Source organism: Panthera onca, chromosome C1 (genome assembly GCF_046562875.1).
Source record: "Panthera onca isolate mPanOnc1 chromosome C1, mPanOnc1 haplotype 2, whole genome shotgun sequence".
Lineage (NCBI taxonomy): Eukaryota > Metazoa > Chordata > Mammalia > Carnivora > Felidae > Panthera > Panthera onca.
In genome coordinates this window covers 176,889,969-176,911,213 of record NC_138346.1, presented here as the reverse complement: position 1 = coordinate 176,911,213, position 21,245 = coordinate 176,889,969, and positions in this window count along the sequence as shown.

Here is a 21,245-nt window from a genome sequence, read left to right as displayed (position 1 = left end):
ACCTCTCTGGCCCTGTTTTTCATCAGTCACGTGGAAGGCTGAGTGTCGGACATCCGCATCCCTCATGTCATCGCTCGTCAGAGTTATTTCTCGAATTTGGCTTGTCTGGGTCTTCACCTGCAAATATGTGCTGGTCAGGAGAACCTACTGTGAGTGTTCTACCAGATCAAAGAGCTCATGGACTCTTCTACAGACCACGTAGAAATGACATGAGGGGTCTTACGTTGCTGAGGCTATTGCCACTACTATTATGCCACCACTGCCACCACCACCAGCACCGTGACGTGTGCCCAAGGGAAACGAACTGGTCAGCCTGTAAGAGCAGCCTGGCCTCCCTGAGGGTGGCAGCTTACAACCTCCAAACCGAACTCGTAGCTCGCTCCAGCGATGTCCAAGCCATCAGGAAATAGTTTCCCTGGCATTCGATGCAGAAACAGTAGAATTTCCTCCCCTGAGAATTGCAGGGCAACCCCAAAAACTTTGCTAAAGAGGTGCCCACAGAGACTCGGGAAATGAGAAAAGGAGGGTTGTCTTCTGAGCGTTTGACTGTGAATCAAAACGCTGTGGACTCAAACACGCAAGAGCCCCACCTTTGGAAAGTAGAACAACTCGAAGACTAGATGACCACTGACATAGTTAAAGCAGCAGCAAGAGCGTCAGCAAGTCAAAGGATATAAGTAAAAATTGGGCACGGAGGCAGGACACGCTCAAACTCGGTCCAGGAGAGGCATCCAAATCTACAAAACCAAGCGCCGGGTGTGGACACGGTGAGGCAACAGTCCCTGTTTCCTGAGCTCATGTTCCCTGCTGGAAGAGTGTTCAGTGCCTTTCAAACAATATCTCATCTACTATTTGAAACAGCCCTAGGAAGCAGGTATCACCACTGCCATTTTATGGGTAAGGACATTGAATTGAGGGTCAGAAAGGGTACACAGACCGCTTAGGGTCACAGAATGGATGAGTTCGGGAGCTGGAACCAGATGCAGGCTATACAGCTTCTGAGATTCCACTCCGAGCTGCTGTGAGCACCTGCTGACCCTGCTACAGGACCATCCACTCTCTCTTTTGAGCCAGTCTCCCAAGAACATAGAACCAGATGGCTTGTTGGTGAATAGTAGGTGCTAATAGATTGGAGTGCTTCCCCCAGGTTCATAGGCTGAAGCCCTAACCCCCAGTGTGATGGTATTAGGACGTGGGGGTCTTTGGGAGGTGATCAGGTTTAGATGAGGTCATGAGGATGGGGTCCCCTGATGGCATTAGTGGCCTTGCAAGAAGAGACACCAGAGAGCTTGCTCTCTCTCTCTCTCTCTCTCTGCCATGTGAGACCACAAGAAGACCAGCCATCTGTAAGCCAGGAAGAGAGGAATCAAAGCAGCCAGCAACTTGATCTTGGACTTCCTAGCTTCCAGAACTGTGAGAAATAAATTCTTGTTGTTGAAGCCACCCAGTCTGTGGTATTTTTTAATGGCAGTTGGAGTAGACTAAGACAATAGGAAACAAGCCACTCAAGGGCATGGCCTGTTTGGTCTTTGAGGGGACTATTTCTTTAGAGGGAAGACTGATGACAGGAGACATTTGAATCATACAGCTGCTATGCCCTGTGGTTCTGACCCTCTGCTCATCAAGCATCACTTGGAGGTGGGCCAGAGGGAGAAAACAGGGCTTTTTAGCTGCCTAGCAGTTCCATTTTCATCGTCAAGAAGTTCAAGGGTGTTGGGGTTTCTACATCAGTCCCATGGGTTTGATTAGCCTAGATCTTTCCCCGCCGATTGGCACCTTCACCAAGGCAATGGATGCTACCGTGTGAGACCTACTGGGATGCTCGGTCTTCCTTCTCTGTTAGTGTCTGTAAAAAATATTGAGCGAGCCATACTGTGCTCACTCCTTCAGTTACCTTTCCAGTTCCAGCTAGTTTCCTCTAGCTATGCCCCGAATGTAGACTACACTCCAGCTAGTGATAACCATGCCATAATGATGATGAAAGGCAGGTTTTACTGAGTCCTTCATGCCTGGCAATTCAATGTATTTTATTTTGTTTTATTTTTTATTTTCTATTTTTTTTATTTGAGAGAGAGAGAGAGAGAGAGAGCACATGCACGTAAGCAGGGGCAGAGGGAGAGAGAGAATCTTCAGCAGGCTCCGTGCTGATTGCAGAGCCTGATGCAGGGCTTAATCCCACAACCCTGGGATTGCGACCTGGGCCGAAATCAAGAGTCAGATGCTCAACCGATTGAGCCACCAAGGCGCCAAAATTTCTTTTAAACAAACAAACCTAACGCAAACAAACCCAGAGACACGAGGGAGGGCTTTCTACAGAAGACGACGTGTCACCATCCACATTTCGAAGAATGGGGGAGAAAAAGAGAAACAATTCCAGGCTGAGAGAGCAGCACAGGCAGAGCTTTGGAAGCTGGACCCAGCAAAGTGGATTCTGGAACTCAGTTTGGCCTGGTGGAGGTGAAATGGAGCATCGGCTCTGGCAAGAGGAGGGAGCGGATAGTTGCTTTTGTGGGGGGCAGGTGAAGGATGAGGTGCTCAGGGAGGGAGCCAGCAAGGTGCAGGGTGTAGCAGAGCATCTTTCATGGCCCCCAGTTCTGCCAGATCCTTTCCCAGAACCTACCCTCCCGCTGACATGGTTGTAACTGGGTTCTTGCGTGGGACCGGGGAATGGGCCAGCCCTTTGATGAAGTAAGAGCATCTCACCCTGGACACGGGTTGAAAAGAGACCCTGTGCTGTTCGAATTGCAGGGAACGAAGAAGTGAGGTGATCTGGTGAAAAGGGTAAAGGTCAGAAAAGTACGATTTGTTGGGTGCTGATATGAGCTGAGCCCCACGGCGGATGCATTAGCCCCGTCGCGTCATTTGAATCTTGGAACCTCAACTGTGTGAACTTTTATTTAGACATGAAAAGGTTCAGAGAAGTTAAGGGGCTTCCTGCCTAAGGAAGGAAGTGGCAAAAGCTGGATTTGAACCAGAATTTGTCTCACTCGGTTGTCTCAGGCTGTTGGACTTTGCAGGAGGTCTTAGTTGACATTCTTGTTTGATCAATAAATGTGCCTGTGTGGATACAGAACGAACCACTTACTCTCTCCGCACCTCAGTTCCTGGATCTATAAATCTATCCTCTTGTAGGTGGTTCTCATTCACTCCTATTATTCCTTTGGATTCTTACAGAAATCTAATTTTACTGAATCATGACAGTCCTTTCAAAACATGAAAATGGTGTGCTTTCCCTGAATATTCTCCTTTTCAGGCTTAAAATTCTTCTTTCAATTGCTCTTTTCCCCCCTTGCTTTTTGATTCTTTGCAGTCAATCACGTGGTTGCCCCCAAAACTAATGATATCTTAGGTTACATTAAAAGAAGTATAGTGCTTGAATTAAAGGAGAAGAGGGGCACCCGAGTGGCTCAGTCGGTTGAGGGTCCGACTCTTGATTTCGGCTCAGGTCTTGATCTTCTGTTTGGTGAGATTGAGCCCTGCATCAGGCTCTATGCTGACAGTGCAGGGCCTGCTTGAGATTCTCTCTCTCCCTCTCTGTCTGGACCACCCCCCCCCCCCTGCCCTCGGCTCATTCTCTCTCTCTCTCAAAATAAATAAATAAAAATTTTAAAAATACAGGAGAGGAAATTTTTCTTCTGGCCAGAGCCCCTCTGGAATCTAAGATTCAGCTCTGAGACCATGAAGTGTGAGGGAACCAGATGAATGAGTGTGTATTAAGAAAGGATCTTCCACGGGACTGGTCTTATTGATGGAGGAAGAAGAAATAGAAGGGACCTCTCTTTATTCCTTTAATGCCAACAGTGGGAGCTTTCTCCAGAGTCTCCTTCAAAACTGTATTCTGGGAGGGCCCATGAAATCTCACCTTGAAGTCCTGGGCAGCTTCAAGCCTATATAGGGGAATAGCTGAGAGACTGGGGGATATGGAGAGTCTAAGTCCTGAGCACAGATGCAGAACTTTTCATGAGCTGTCGTTCAACTTTTGGCCACAGGCCACATTTTTAATATTATTTTACCAGAAAACACATCGACCAAGGAAAATCGAACGGCAGCTGGGGCATGAACCACGTTCTAGTACTAGCTGGGCATGACCTTGAACAATTGCTTTTTCTCCTGGGGCCTTCTGTCTCCTCATTTGCCAAAGGAAAGCATCAGAGTAGAATCTGGGAAAGGCCAATTGGTTTCACCACATAGACCCGTCAGCCACATGAAGCTCATGTTGAGAAGTATGAGACTATGTCTAAGCTCAACAATAAAGAGCTTTGTTTCCATTTATCTCTGGTGGACAAGTCCTGGGGTGGTTTCTGATTGGCCAGGTTTGGATAATTTGTCCATATCTAGACCAATCAGCATGGCTAAGAGAGAGGGTATGCTAGCTCTGGGTCACATGCCTTCCGTCTCTGGCTAGGAAGTGAAGTAATGTGATTATCAGCTCTACCTAGATCTCGTAGGATGGGGGTAGGGGCGGGGGGCATGCATTCTTTCTTTTAAAAGAAAACCGAGGAGTAGCTCTCAGCAGAAGGGGTTTGGGAAAACCATTTGGTCTGCATAAGCCCCGCAACTAAGCATTAACAGCAGTTCTACGCGTGGGAGGCAGATTGGTGTGGTACAGGTGCACACTCTCCATCACAGGATTAGGTAAGGCTCTTACGACTTTTAAATTCTATTCTCATGAGCCAATAGTTCAGAATAAAGGGTCCTGCATTGAAATTCAAGGGGCTGCATGGAACTTTCAGCATGAGTTATACCAACCAGACGAACGGCCAAGACTGGCCAACACTCTTCTCCATTCTTGGCCTCGTTTCCTCTTTTTATAAAGTGAAGGAGTTGATCTTGTCACCAGATGTCCTCTCCATGTGGCCCTCTTCTCTGACATCCATCCCTTCCAGCAAGAGCCCCCTGGAATTTTAACCCCCTGGACCCTGAGCCAAGCCTGGGCTGGGCCGGCCAGACTCAGCCTCCTGTGCCCACTCAGAGGAGACAGTCTCTGAGTGAGTCGTCTTCCTGCCTTCGGCTGGAAGGGGTCTGGGGTGAGCTGTTTGAATCCCAGCCTGCTCCTGTCTATGTCATTTTGGCTCATCTGTCAGCTGGATGCCAGCCCCGTTTTTCTCTGTCTTTACCAAAAGAACAATTCATCACAGGGGTCTGAACAGATAGCACGCTCTTATTACCTACTGGACCTGGAGTTAATGAAGCCCGGCCCCCTCCCCATAAAACTTGCACGTGAATCAACCCCAAAGAATCACATTTGCCAATGGCATGGGGTGGGGAAAGGGTCTTCCGGGATCTGGCCCTGTTGAGGCCGACTGCTTTGTTTCAAGCTCTGCTCTCTCCTTCATCCCATTATTTGATCAGATTTTTTACCGGTCACTGCAACCATCCCCCCGTTGCTGCTGGGTGATTTACTGAGTGACGTCTGTGTTTTGGCTCCCCATTCCTCTGAAGAATGCGGTTATGATGGGTAAATAACAATGGCGGCTTGTTTGCTCCGGTCCCGTGGGACTTGGGGTTATTCGGGTTTAGAGGTGCACAAAGACTTTATAAACACCCTGGATTTATAGCCACGATTGGCTGGGCTTGCTTTGTTAGCTCAGAGCACGTGCTGGGTGTAATGGCCTGATTCAGGATTGGGAAGAAGAGACTGAGCTGCCCCGCCCCGCAACCCCCCCCCCCCCCCCCCCCCCCCCGCCCGACACCTGTAGAAGACAGAGTTCAACCGGAGAGGAAGGTGGTTACTCGTCCACCTGGCTCAGCGCTCCGGGACTTCCCGGCTGAGAAATCGGCCCGAGGCCCTGGCCCAAGCAAGGAGGCAGGAGAGCAATAGATAGATATTTCAGCCTCTGCTGAAGCTGTTGGCAAAACCAGAAAGGGGCACGAGGGAAGTGGATGTTTTCCGAGGGCCTAACTCTGAATCCTGATTCTGTTGCACAAAGTCCCAGGGAGGCCACGCATATCTGGGTTCTATTTGACAAGAAGGAAACCGAGGCCGGAGGGGTGGAGGCCCGGTGTGAAGACCCACAGCTGGTAGGTTCTGAGGTCCACCTGCCCCTGGTCATCTCCCAGGGCTGCACCTAAAACCCAGGGCACCGGGCTAAAATGAGGAGGCCACGCAGACTGTCCAGCCAGCTTGAAACCACTGCTCATCCCCAGGCCATCACTCCAAGTCTCGGATTCTGGTTATTGGGCTGTAAACCAGAGCGATTCGGCATCCCGAGGATCTGGCCGGGCAGGAGGTCGGGTGGGGGATGATGAAGGGCCAGTGGGCTGGAAGGGGGGGCTCACTTGTTGCTTGGTGCCGCTGGCCCAGGGCAGGAGTGAAGGGCTTCCTTCTTCCGAAAACCAAGAGGCTTGCTCTTTCTTTCTCACACAAACCGGAGGCAGCCGAGAACAGCAAATGTCTAGTCTTCTTGCCCATGGAAAGCCCCCTTCTTGGTTTTGCGGATTGGTTGAATTCATTCACCTCTCTGTGCCTTTGTTTCCTCATCTAGTTGGGGGTGATCATTCCCACCCCATAGAAATTCCTCACACGGCTTTTGAGAAAAGGTGACGAGATTGTGGACTCAAAGTGCTTTACCAGTCAAGTATGGGTCCCCTTGGGTTTTAATGTCTTAGGTCTATTGTCTTCTATGAAAATTTCCTTTAATTACTTTCTAGAAGTAGGTAAGCTCTGAAACAGCAAATACGGATAAAAGAGATGATTGTTATGAAACATTTCCTGACAGTGGTTCTGAGAAACACATTTCTTTTTTCACCTTGGACTTATCAAGATGAAAAATATATAATTATGATACATGCTAAAAAGAACTAACTACCCCAAGACCGTAGGAGAGGGAAACCTACCCAGGTTTGGAGGGTTACAGAAAGTGACGTCTGAGATGAAATCTGAAAGACATGTGGGGGTTAGGTAGGTGAAGTGGAGGAGGAAAAACGATTTCATGAATTCGGACTAGCAGGTGCAAAGGCCCTGAGGTGTGAGGGTAACAATGGAAGGTCAGGGTAACTGGAATGCCAGGGGCACTCCTAGCCTAAACATAGACATGGAATATTCATGACTTTTCTGTCTATAAGGAGATATGACTACTGGAAATATTGAGTAGATTGAAAGTATAGAATTTTTTTGAGTACTCAGTCTACATCAGAATGAACATTGTCAGCTTTAGGATTATAAAAATACATTTGGTGTAGTTTTCTATGCTTGCGTGATGATAATATTTGGCATAAGGATAATGAGATAGTAGGAAAAAAATAACTTTCAGGAATAATTATTTAAGGGCTGTACCCTCAACATGGGGTTTTCCTCTTTAATCTTCCATTCTGCCTCTCCTGACCTTGATATCATCAGTGGCCTTGTGTTCTTTCATGACCTGGTCCCAGGATATTTTTCTAGACATACTTCCACTCCTCTCTCTCTTTCACTGTTCTCTGTTCTACACATTCAAGCTCCTCCGTGTTCCCCCCAAGCTCTGCACCTCCCCCACTCCCCCACTTTGGAGGGACCATTCCCTTAGCTCGCTTGTCTGTCTTCCTCCTCCCTCCCGAATAAAAGCTTGGCCATCCTTCAGGCCCTCCTGAAACACTGCCTCCTTCTTGAAGCCAAGGTGGCATGACCGCCCCGCCGTAATGCTCCCCAGGCGCACTCCCTTTGGCCACGTTGTCACGAGCACGTGCTCTGCCCACATCCGGTCATTTCTGTCCATGCCTGTCTCTCAATAGACTATGAGCTCTCTCAGGACACCGACGGCGGTAACTTGATCTTGCTGCCTCCCTTCAAGACAGCACAGTGCAGAGCTCACTGTGACACACATCACATTACGTAAATGCTTCATCCCGACTGATTTCCATAGATGGCTAGGAGAATTTCCTCTCAAGTTGTAGGGTTGGTAAGGAATTTCTGCTCATGCATGTTTTTCACTTAAGAGTAAGATTTCTTGATTTTATTCGTAGTGGAAAATGTTGGCCACAACCTAGATGTCCACAATAGGGGTTTGTTTACATAAATTAAGCGAAACGTATATAGTGGAAGGCCATGCAACCATTCATCATGATGTAGAAACACACTTATTGGTAAAGATGCCCACCAGATATTGGCAAATGAAAAAAAAATGGATCAGATTATATGCATGTTATGTCCCCTTTAACTTGTGACACAGTGTTGAGGGAGTCTGGTGACAGGTGCATGAACGTAGGTGTCTCCATTCCTTTCTCTCCTTCAGGTAATGTGATGCATACAGGCCCGTCTGGAGAAGGAAGGGAGGGGCGGGGCTGGGAGTGAAAGGTCACAGAGGAGGTGACAGAGCCCCTGGGAGGTACCCTCTCATGGGGGAAAGGACCTTACGGTCATTCTCAGATTAGGAGCAGAGTAATGGTTCCAGATATAGGATAGGTCTCTTACTTGTGCCTGATCCAGCCACTGGAAGATTCCATCACTGCAGGGGTGGAAAGGACTGTGCGTTTAAACCCTGGAGGAATCCCACTGAAAGAGCAGAGATGGGGAAGGCATTTCTCCTACAAGGAGGCGTCCGTGTGGCCCAGGGAAGAGGAGTGGTTGCCTCGGGAGTGACGAAGCAGAATCGTCCCAAGGGAGTTAGGGTGGTCCAAGCCAGAGGAGCTCTGAGGCTATGGGTGGCCCGTTAGCTAGGAGGCCGATGATGGGGCAGCAAGGGGCAGTGGCCCGAGAGGAGCCACAGGGCAGCGACAGGGTCCCGGGGAGTTGAGCAGGGACAGAGGCATGGGCAGAGGCTTGAAATGACTTGGGTGCATGCGTGGGACACCTCCAAAGATGTCTGGTGATGTTGCAGGGAGGGACCTTGAAACAGGGTCCAGGGACCGGGGGCCAGGCAGGTAGGAGCATCAGGTCAGTGGTTGATCATACCTCAGCTGAGCCCACCTGGTGAGGCCTGGAGGCTATCTGGGTTACATTTGTTTAATAAATCCTATATGCACAAGGAAAAGCCTAGAAAAATAGACATCAAGGCTGTAGAACAATGGCTGTCTCTGGGTAGAGGGATGAATAATTTTTATTTTCATCCTTTTTTGGTATCTTGGTATTTTCTGATTTTCCCAAAAGGAACAGGTGTTGCTCTTATAAGAAAAAAAAAAAAGAACAGTAAAAGTTGTTTTTAAAAAGTCAAACTACAGGGGAGCCTGGGTGGCTCAGTCGGTTAAGCGTCCGACTTCAGCTCAGGTCACGATCTCACGGTTCGTGAGTTCGAGCCCCGCGTCGGGCTCTGGGCTGATGGCTCAGAGCCTGGAGCCTGCTTCCGATTCTGTGTCTCCCTCTCTCTCTGACCCTACCCTGTTCACCCCGTTCACGCTCTGTCTCTCTCTGTCTCAAAAATAAATAAACGTTAAAAAAAAAATTAAAAAAGTCAAACTACAGAACACATGTTGCCTGGGGACGTGCTTAGGCGCACACCCATTTTAAACTAAGCGGTCGCCAAAGTACAAAGTGTTACAGCCGATCCGCAGGGGTGATACCCTCCATCTTGCTCTGTGAGTGTGGTTAAGCCCCCAGGAGTGTGCTTGCACGGATGGCTGTGCCACACACGCCGCAGTCACTAAGCCTATGCACTCGCGGCCTGTAGTTCTTCCGGCATCCGCCTGGCAAGCTGCTTCCAGGAGTCGCTAATGCTCTCCTCTCTCTGGATCAGCCCTGCCCACTTCCTGCACTTAGCCCGACCAGATGGGGAGGACAAAGGTGGGTGGCGGCCAGCGTAAGTCAGGTGGCCATGGTCCCAATTTCTGGTGAAGTCTGGGTAGCTAAACGCTTGAGAAGTCACTGTTTTTACCATCACGTCCCAGCTTGTTTGGCAAGAATCCTGACAGCCTGCCAGGGTCTTGCAACCCTGTCCATCCTGGGTCATCTTCCCGGTACCCTGTGACTATGAGGTACGATCCTGAGGAACATGACCACGTCGCCTGGGATTTGCTGACCATGTGTCTGACTCCAGGGTCCCTTATCCTGGATGGTTATTCGGTACTTGGAACACCGGATTGGACCTCACCTGCCCTGACACTTGCTGGATTCTCATCTGCTTTTGTGACACCATAGACAGGGTCTAGTGGCAAGGACATTTCTAATGTTGGCCCCCAAAGCCCTAACGATCGGTCCCCTGTTTGCCCTGCTCGGTTCCCCGGTGCCACTCTCTCTTTCATTTCCCGTACTCCAGAGACGTTGGCTTTCTGTTTCTTGAATCTGCTGAGCTTGTTTCTTCCCCAGGGCCTTTGCATTCACTTGCTACTCCCCTCTGCCTGGGTCTCTTCACCTGGGGGTTCTCAGTTCAAAGGCACCACCACAGAGACGCCTTGCCTGACCACCACCAAGGATGCTTCTCCAGGGTCTTTTGGGACCGGGGGTCGCCAAATTTGCACGAAGCTGGATAGTAAATGTTTCAGGCTTTGCGAGACACACACCGTCTCTGTTGCATATTTTCCTTTGTTTTCTTTACAACTCCGCAAAAAAGTCAAAACCGCTCTTGGCTTGTGGTTCTGGCAAAGACAGGCGGCTGGTGAGATGTGGGCTGCATTTCAGTGACCCCTGCTCTAGAGCATCTCCCGGTTTTATTTGCTTCGGAATTTATCAGCATCTGGAATTATCTTACATATTTATGAACTTGATGTGGCTGGCCTCTCCCATGAGAGGGTAGAAAATGGGGTGACGCCCATCTCTTGTGTCTGATACAGTGCCTGATGCATAGTATGCCCTCCGTATATTAGCATTGGGTGAAAGAGTGAATGAATGAATAGATTTCAGGGGCGATGAATTTCGGTCTGAGTCCCCATCTGCCTTTTAGCGGCTCTGTGAGTTTAGGCAAATCATTTAACATTCTCACTCTGTTTTCTTCTTGGTAACAGGATGGTCTTTGACAAAAGCCCCGTTGCGGCATCGTCCGGGTGACTCTCGGGAGGATGTGTACAAGGCACCCGGCCGGGAGGACGGTGTCACCAGACACGCGCCCCCTTCTGCCTGGCTCCGCTGGCAGGCCTTCCCCAGCAGGGGCGGCACCTCCGGCCCCTTTGGTCATCCAGTCCCCAGCCTGCGACGTCCCCACTCCCTCATCCTCATCCACCTTCCTCAGCCTGCCTCGTGACAGGGCCTCTCCAAGTGTGACAAAGGTCTTGAAGCTGAGACGAGGGCCACCGGGGTGAGTGATGGCAGCTGAGAGGATGGTGCTGTCCCCGCGGGTGTGCAGGTCCCCTTGCATTTAGAGGGTGGCCTCCCCCCTTCCCCGCCACTGGCCAGGCATGGCGTCAGCTCTGTGATGGCCCCTTGGGAGCGGGGAGGAGGGAACAGCGCCACGCTCCTTGTCCCGCCGCTCCAAGGGAGTGGACCCATCCCTGACGTGTGCCCACAACCCAGCTGCAGCCACATGGAGGGCATCGGAGGAATCCCCCGATCCTGGAACGTCACAGCTGAAGGGAGCTGGTCTCTGTGGCTGCGATGAAGCCTCCAGGGCCTTCTCTGCCCGCTGCCAGTGTCCCCTCTAGGTCTGATCAGGCCGGGGCCACCTGAGTGGCTCAGTCAGCTAAGCATTCGACTTTGGCTCAGGTCACCATCTCATGGTTCGTGAGTTCCAGCCTGGCACGGGCTTTCCGCTGTCAGCACAGAGCCTGCTTCGGATCCTCTGTCCTCTCTCTCAAAATAAACAAATAAACTTAACAACAACAAAAAAAGGTGTTTTTTGCGTCCGATCAGGCCAGCGCCTGCTCTTACGGCTGACCCTACCCTTCCCCGGACCCTTGCTGCCCTGAAGTCTAAATTTGTGGTTCTGTCTGTGGAGCTGCCCATATCCTGGGATCGCTCCACCCGCCCGTCACTCGACTCCCTCCGCTGTCCCACCGCTCTCCGTGGGTTCCTTTCCACAGCCTCTGCGCCTGGCTGGATCGAATGCCAGCTGTCCTGTGAGACCATCCTTGATCTTCGCTCCTTCCCTCCCCCCGTGGCTGCGAGGCCCGTGGCTGCGAAGCGCTCGAGGGATTAACTCGGTTGCTCACAGCCACCCTGCAAGGAGCCCTTCTCATAGGGCTGTGTAGACAGGCAAGCCCCATGAAGGAACTCGCCTACAGCTGCCCGGCTGGTGAGTGGGGGAGCTGGGACTCAAACCCCGAGGCCAACCGCAGAGGCCTGGCCTACTGCACTGCGGTCGTGAAGCCACACCGGGCACGGTCCAGCCATGAGAAAACGGCCCATGAAAGCAACAGCGAGGCGGGTGCACAGCGCTGTCGTTAACACAGCCTGGCGTGGAGCAGGGCTCGGCACCGGCTCGCTCACAACTGAGCGGCCGAGCGAATTCGACTCATGCGCAGACTGCCCGGTCCACCAGGGGGGGTGAAGCAGGTCCCGGGAGGGGTTGGGGATGAACAAGTGACTCCTGGTCACCCAGCAAGCTCATTCTAGGGTCCGGGTGCCTTTTTCCCCTTGTGTTGGAGAAATCTGTCCCAGGGTGACAAGGGGACCTTGCTTCTGAGACAGGGGCACATGGCAGTTTCCTCATTCATGCTGCCCGGTCCTTTCAGCCTCCACTGGTGACACCTGTGGGCTAGATACTGCCTTTTTACCATCCTCACAAAGGTGGTTGACGGTGTCTACTGATGGGGTTGGTCACTGGGGTCTTCTCTGTAAGCTAGCATCCGGGAGGTCCCTAGAGTCGGAAATGATTTTATGTGCCATAGATCCCACGTGTGTATCCTTTATAGTGGATCATATCTGGATCTCCTAAACGCAAACCTGATAAACAATCCCTCTCTCTGAAGAATCTTCACTGGCTCCCCAGTACCTTCCAAATTGAGCTCAAACTCCTTATCTGGGCTTTCAAGACCTTTTCCAATCTAGTTGCCACTTATCTCCCCACCAGACCCATAAACCCCCTTGATATCACAATTGGCTGGGGCTACTTGCCTGGGGAAAATAGTAGGTAAGATCATGAGGTTCCACGTCAAGACCTGCATCCCACTTCAGGCTTACCTGCTTACCCATGTGACCTTGGGTCCATTATCCCCCAACCCAAGCTATTTCCCGGACAATATCCTGCCACTCTGATCTCCCCTAGTCCCCCCACCACCCCCCCCAAAGGTGGTAGAAAGGTATGAAGAGGGTCATGGTCTGCTGGTGGGGGTGGGGGGAGGGAGGTGGAGAGAGAGAGAAAGTTGCCCAGCGCTGGGACATATTAGGATCTTTGAAAGTTTTGTCCACTTCCCTCTCACCGTGTTTTGAATTCTGTTAAATGAATTCTGTTTAGCCGACTTATAAGCGTCAGCGAAGCGAGACGCGGAGGCAAGTTCAGGCGGATCAAAGTTCTGTTCGTGACAGTCCTGAGCTCCATTTTGGGGGTTCTTAGGGACGCCCCATCAGAGGACCTTCCGGTCAGCTCAGGGTGCCCAGGGCCTTCGAGGGGGGCCACGGGCAATCCCCCAGAACACAAGCTGCAGCCTCTGCTGACAGGAAGGCTTGAAAGGGAGGGTGTGGGGCTCCTGGCAGGTATGCTGTGGTCTCCTAGCGAATATAATTTTCACAGGACAGATGTTTTCTGCTGGTGGAAAAAGAAATAATAACTGTGTTGGGACCCCCCACTTCCACGGCTGGAGGGGCGCCAGCGCTAAATCAACAGCTCTCTTTTGAGTGTGCACACACATTCTTTCAGCCTGGTCAGTGACTGAGGCCACCCTGGGTCCATGCAGAAGTGCGTTAGTGCGAGCGAGTGAGCGAGTGTACTTACTGTACGTATGGGGGGTGGGGAGTGGAGGGGAGGGACGGAATGGCCAACCTTGACTGGCTTCAGGCCCAATTCCTCCTCCAGGAAGCTTGCTCAGAGCCCCTCAGCTGGAAGTAATGACACTCATTTGGTCCCTATTTGGACCCAGGATTCTAGGAGGCCTCGCAAAAGTGTGACCAGAGCCGCACGGGACTGAATGTGAATCCCAGTGTCCTGATTTCAGAGCTGATGACCTCGAGCAATTCATTTCTTCGCTCTGAGCCCCGGTTCCCTTACTTGAGAGTAGGAGTAACAACCCCATCTATCAGGGGTGTCCTGGGGAGTTAATGAAATAACACGTGTGTGCCTGGCAGAGAGGGGCCTCCGTACTGTTGCCAGCTTTGTGAGAGCAGCACTCACATCTTTTCTCTGTCACCTCTGGGCTCTGTTGGCTTCAGTGCCTCCTCGGGGAAGGGAACAAGAACACATAAGCCCTTGTGGAGACTGGTATGTGCTTAACTCACTGTAGGGATCAAGAAAGACCTGGGTAGGGGCACCTGGGTGGCTCAATCGGTTGAGTGTCCGACTTCGGTTCAGAGCATGATCCTGCCGTTCGTGGGTTCGAGCCCCACGTCAGGCTCCGTGCCGACAGCTCAGAGCCTGGAACCTGCTCCGGATTCTGTGTCTCCCTCTCTCTCTGCCCCTCCCCCACCGTGCTCTGTCTCACTGTCTCAAAAATAAACATTAAAAAAAAAAAAAAAGACCCAGTGTCATATTGAAAAATCAAAGAAGAGACTTGACAAGCTTTTGACTTTTCTTTTTTTTTAAATTTAAAAAAAAAAATTTTTTTTTTTAACGTTTTTATTTTTGAGACAGAGAGAGACAGAGCACGAATGGGGGAGGGGCAGAGAGAGAGGGAGACACAGAATCGGAAGCAGGCTCCAGGCTCTGAGCCATCAGCCCAGAGCCCGACACGGGGCTCGAACTCACAGACCGTGAGATCGTGACCTGAGCTGAAGTCGGACGCTTAACCGACTGAGCCACCCAGGCGCCCCAGCTTTTGACTTTTCAAGCTTGTCAGTTGGTTATTATATTTCTTCATCTTTCCTTTACATAGCAGATATGTTACTAGTTTAACTGACCTGGCTGTGTTGAGCAATACAGAAATCACAGAATGATGGAAGGAGCAAAGATTCACGGAGCCCCTCGTCAATAGGTCGAGAAGGGTCGTGATGTGTTTAAAGAGGCACCACGTGGGGCGCCTGGGTGGCTCGGTCGGTTAAGCGTCCGACTTCGGCTCAGGTCATGATCTCGCGGTCCGTGAGTTCGAGCCCCGCGTCGGGCTCTGTGCTGACAGCTCAGAGCCTGGAGCCTGTTTCAGATTCTGTGTCTCCCTCTCTCTGTGACCCTCCCCCATTCATGCTCTGTCTCTCTCTGTCTCAAAAATAAATAAACGTTAAAAAAAAAATTTAAAAAATAAAATAAAATAAAGAGGCACCACGTGATGGCCACACTGAGGCCCCCTGACTTTCGGATCACAACAAGACACACGTATCTCTGTCATATTTATACTTGGGAGTAGGGCCCGGCCCTGGGGGTGGGAGTCCCAGGCCTTCAGTGGCTTTGTGCCTCTGGCAGACACCTTTGGGGCCCCCTCCCACTCAGTGCCCCGTGACTGATGTGTGGGTGGGAGGCGCTGTGCTTGCTTCCTGCCCTCAATTTCCCCGGTGACAAAAGAATAAAGAATTCTTTGGTGCCTGGCAACACCCCCCCCCCCCCCCCCCCCCCCGACGGCCCCGTGAACATGAAAGCGTGCAGGCCGCCGCTTTCGCTTCTAATTTGTCTCCAATGGAATAATCCAGAAGGTGGATTTCGGGGGTTTCCTGGAGACAGAAATGCTACCTGCCCTGCGGCCTGGGCCTGAAGGGGGAACGTTCATGAAATACGGCCCAGATATTTGATGTCGCTTGGATGGAATAATGAAACACTTTTTGCAGGCAATTTATGAGTCTGAAAAACAGGCAGCTGACTTTCAAAGGCAGACGCCAAAGTGTCAGCAGGCTTTCTGTGAAGGTCAAGGCAGAGATGAAAACCTGCCTGAGGCTGAATGAGGGAGGTTTGAATTGGGACCTGTTGTGGGATGGATTTCATTCCAAGCTGTTGGCACCTTTTGCCCCACCTCTCTCCTGCTTCATTGGGAAAAGACCATGGGACTTGAAAGCACAGGTCTGGGTCAGAATCCTGATTCAACCCTTTACCTGCTGTGTGACCTTGGGTGGTCACTTGACCTCTCTGACCAATCAACGTTCTCAGGGTTAAAATGAAAACAACACCCTCACGTCCCATGACTAACATGCAGAGTTAATATGAAAAGTGCCAGACGCATAATAGGAAAAACAATTTTTAAAATTGATAGTTAATATTAAAATTAATTCACATTAACTAATGTTACAAGTTAGGGCCTAGCCGTGGTCCCATCAGAAACTTTCGGAAGCCTTTGGGGCACCTGGGTAGCTCAGTAGGTTGAGCTTCTGACTTCGGCTCAGGTCCCTGCCGTCAGCACAGAGCCCGCCTCAGATCCTCTGTCCCCCTCCTTCTGCCCCTCCCCCGCTTGTGCTCTCTCAAAAATAAATATTAAAAAAACACAACTTTCTGAGGCCCTTAGCAAGTCATTTTTTTTTTCTTTCTAGGCTTTATTTCTCACCTCTAGTAATACATTTCACCATTTATTGAAGGTTTACTCTGTGCTAGGAACTGTGGAGAATGCTTTATGTCTCCCTCCCTCCCCAGCCCTCTTTTCTCTCTTCCTTCTTTCTTCCTTCCTCCCCCTGTCCCCGCTTCCTCTCTTTCTCTCTCTCCCTCCACCCCCCCCCCCTTTCTTCTATAAATACATGCCAAGTACCGACCATGTGCTAGGACTGTTCCAGGCACCAGGATACAGCAGTGAACGGCGTGGACAAAATCTGATGCCCTGTACTCACCTTCTAGCAGTGGATCCAGGAAATAACACAAGATCAATCAATGAATAATACAGGTGGTGCATCAGATGTTGCGTCCCTTGGGGAAAAGGAAGCTGGGAAGGGGACAGGCCTGTGTGCGGATTCTCAGTAGAGGTCAGGTGAGACCTCCCGAGAGGGGGACATTAAGCCCAGAGGGGAAGGAGGTGGGGAAGCAGGCATTCCCATCTGGGGAGAAGAGCAAATACAAAGGGCCTGAAACAGGAGTGTGCCTGAGGGGCTCGGGCCCAGCCAGGAGCCCGTGTGCACAAGCAGCAGGGAGCGGAGGTAGGAAAGCCGGGACTGGGGCGAGGCTTGGTAATATGACACCTGCTTGGTCAATTCAAGGTGTGCTTTCTCTCTGAGATGGGAGTGTGTCAGTGAAGTGTTTTTGTTTTTTTTAATTTTTTAATGTTTAGTTTTGAGAGAGAGAGAGAGAGAGCATGCACGTGAGCAGGGGAGGGGCAGAGAGGGGGAGACAGAGGATCCAAAGCAGCCTCTACGCTGAGAGCAGAAGTGGGGCTCCAGCTCACGAACCATGAGATCGTGACCTGAGCCGAAGTCAGACACTCAACCGAGAAAGCCACCCAGAAGCACCCCCGCCACTTTTTTTTTTCCTTTTTAACACAGTAGCCAGATTTTGATTTCATAAAAACCTTCTTCTTGTGACCTTTTTCAAGAAGCGGTCCTGTTCCTCTCCCGGGAAGCTCTGGGGGTGAAACCCTGCCCTGGGTTCCACCCCGGGCTCCAGTGCCTCCTGCTTTCTCTACACATTCATCTTTCCCTTTGAGGGTTTCGAGCAGACCAGTGGTAAGATCGCGTCATATATTTTAGAAGAATCGCTCTGTGACGTCACGCAATCTTCCCAGGCACTCTGGGAGGTAGGGGGTTATAATCCCTGATTAAGCAGTTGTTTTTTCTTTTCTACATCAGGATAAAAATGGTGAAAATTGAGCTGGTAAGTGCTCCCGGGCCAAATGGTCTTCCCATCCTCAGCGGTGCTCATTCGTTGGGATAGCTCTGTCCCTCGGGCCACATGAGACACTGTTCGTTACTGTCTGTGACAGCTCTCCAGAGCCGTGTCTTACCTGGCATGGCACATCTCCAGATTCCCTAAGTGTACCCTTTCTTGGAGATCCAGTGTAAAAGTTCCCTCCTCTGAGAAGCCCGTGCCCACCCCTCTAGGGTCCTGAACTCCTGCATCATTTAATTTTAAGGTCCGTTATGTGGTTGGCTTCTGGAAAGCAGAAAGTGCTGTGTCTCAGGGGAAAGCATCCTGGACTTGGAAATAAGAAACCAGGGCTTTTTAATTTCTATCATCATGATCCTTGTCATCGTCACCATCATCATCCATATGATTATGAAGCTTTTACAAATGATTAAACCCAGATAACATCTGGAGTCTCAAATATTCCAAGACAGGATCTCAAACCATTATTTCATGGCCTGTGGACATCTACTGTCCTTATGGTTTTGCAGATTTTCAAGGGGGCGGAGGTTTTCATGACCATCTCCGTTTTAGGTTTCTATGTTATCATATGCTCCCTCTACCCTCCAGGGTCTAGACCCAGGCACCAGATTTAAGACCTTTCTTTAAAAAACAAAACAAAACAAAACACTTTTTTAAAATGTTTATTTATTTTTGAGGGAGAGACAGAGCATGAGCGGGGGAGGAGCAGAGAGAGAGGGAGACACAGAACCCGAAGCAGGCTCCAAGCCCTGAGCTGTCAGCACAGAGCTGGACGCAGGGCTCGACCCCGTGAACCGTGAGATCGCGACCTGAGCTGAAGTCAGATGCTTAACCGACTGAGCCACCCAGGCGCCCCAGATTCAAGACCTTTCTTGATGTCCATAAAGGAGCCTGCTTGCACCAGGCTACATGAGTGTAGATTTCACAGAAGACTTGGCTGTCACTCACTGGGGTCAAACAGCACAAACAGCAAACGACTTTGTATCAATGTAGCTACACCGCCTTTCTCCTATTTATTCTTTATATATTCATCTGCTCAGGCTGCCATAACAAAATGTCACAGGCTAAGTGGCTTGAACAAAGAAAATACTTTTCTTCCAGTTCTGGAGGCTGGAAATCCCAGACGAAAGTGCTGTCAAGTTTCCCTGTTCTGTTCTCTAGCCTGGCGTAGCTGCACCCTGGATGGCCTCGCTCACAGCCAAGGACCCCACAGAGCACCCCTGTGCAAGATTCTGTGGACCCCGTCTGTGCAGTTCACCCCTTTCTGGTGCCCCACCTCACAAGTTCAGTTGCCTGAGCTTCCCTAAACTCTGATTTCTACCTTCCTAGCTCCTCAGAGCTACCCTGCTCTGCTCAGCTCTCTCTCTGCTCTACAGGGGGGTGAGGGGGGAGGGCGGATTATTCCCAGCCAGGGCAACACTGGGGCTTACCTTGTGAACTCCCCTTCTAACAGGGATCTCAGTTTTATGTTGTCTGTTGTCCAGTCAATGCCAGAACACTGGTGCCCTTCTGTATTTTGTCCAGTTTTATGTTGATGTTGTTTTGATGGTGGGAGGGCACATTCATCCCAGTGAGTCCAACGTAGACTGGAGTGGAAGTCCCATTAATTAGCAAGCAACGTAAAGTCATAGTAGCTTCTTTGCTACTGGGGTTTTCTTACTGAAAATTCAGTAGCGACCTGCTCAGCAGCTGCCATCACAGGATCTTGCTGGTTCCTCTTGCCTTTATTCTTATTTTTTTTTCCCCATTGAGATTCTCTAGGAAGATCCAGAGAATCATGCAGAGAATTCAGGTCTCTATAGCTCTTGTCCTCAAAGTCATAGAAATTCTTAGAGGATAAAAGGGTTCCTCTTCCATTTAATGGAATCTGTTCTCTTTAAAAGGTGATTATGGGGCACTTGGGGGGCTCAGTCCGTTAAGTGTCTGACTCCTGATTTCGGCTTAGGTCATGATCTCATGGTTCGTGGGTTCAGGCCCCACATTGGGCTCTGTGCTGACCATGCAGACCATGCTTGGGATTCTCTCTCTCTCCCTCCCTAGTGCATTCTCTCTCTCTCTCAAAGTAAATAAATAAACTTAAAAAAAAATGTGGTTGCAGGGGCGCCTGGGTGGCTCAGTCAGTTAAGCATCCTACCTTGGCTCAGGTCACGATCTCACGGTTCGTGGGTTCGAGCCCCACTTCGGGCTCTGTGCTGACAGCTCAGGGTCTGGAGCCTGCTTCGGATTCTGTGTCTCCCTCCCCACAACTCCTCCCCTGTTCACACTCTGTCTTTCTCTCAAAACAAATAAAGATTAAAAAAAATTTTTTTTAAAAAGGTGGTTGCCATCATAGGAAGCAAAACAGTTTTTTTCCTGTTCTAATTTTTATTGTTCTTATTGTATTTGCAGCTAACTCGTCTCCATGCTTTTCACCCTGACCTCCCTCAAATCCTGTCTCTGCCTGTTGCTCAGGAGGATCTTTCTAAAGCACAAACCTGGTCATGGTCTGATCACTTCTCTAATGGCTTTCCCTAGCATGTGAGACCCCAAGTCCTCAATCGCCACAGAAGTCCTTTCACAAGCTGTTTCTTCCCACGTCCCTGAAGATAAGAGCTTTGTCTCTTATTATTCTGCACCTGCCCCCTCCCCACGCGTGTACATGAGCACGCACCCACACACACGTGTGTCCTATAAAACCGGGATGTCTGTGGGTCTCAAAACACATACCAAGATGATTCTTTTTCTCTGTTCCTTTTCTCACACTCGTCCCTCTGGGATGCCCCCCTCACTCCCAACTTCCCCATCTTTACCTGGCTACTCTCATTTATTAAGACTGGGTTCAGAAATAATTTCCTTCTGAAATGATTCACCGGTTCTGCCCTTCTATAGCGGGGTCAGCTGCCTCCTCAGGGCTCCTACCGAGCTCCCCTTTTTTCCACCTACCCGCACAGACCACGAGAGTAGGACTCTGTCCGTTTGGTCTCACCATTGCTCAGCTTAGAACCTGGCACATCGTTTGTGTTAATTTGTGCTTCCATTTATCTATCCAATAAAGGCAGTCATTGAGCACCCAGTATGGGCAGGGCCCTGTTCCAAAATCTCTGCCCTTTGGGAGTATTCTAGTGAGGAAGGAAAACAAATACATAATATAATTTAGGAAGGGAAAAGTCTATGGAGAAAACAATAGGGGCGTCTGGGTGGCTCAGTCACTTGAGTGTCCAACTTCAGCTCAGGTCACGATCTCACGGTTCGTGAGTTCGAGCCCCGTGCCAGGCTCTGTGCTGACGGCTCAGAGCCTGGAGCCTACTTCAGATTCTTTCTCCATCTCTCTCTTTGCCCTTCTGCTGCTCACTCTCTCTCTCTCTCTCTCTCTCTCTCTCTCAAATATAAATAAACATTTTTTAAAAAAGAAGAAGGAAACATAAAGCAAAGTAAGAACCAAGCAAGCAATGGGGCTGCCGATTTGGATGGAATGTCTCTCTGATGAGGTGACGATGTTTGAGCAGAGGCCTGAATGAAGTGAGGAAGGGCTATGCAGATACCTAGTGAAACACTGTTCTAGTAGAGAGAAGGAAGAATGGGGAGTGGGAGTTTTCTAGGGATGCTCGAGGA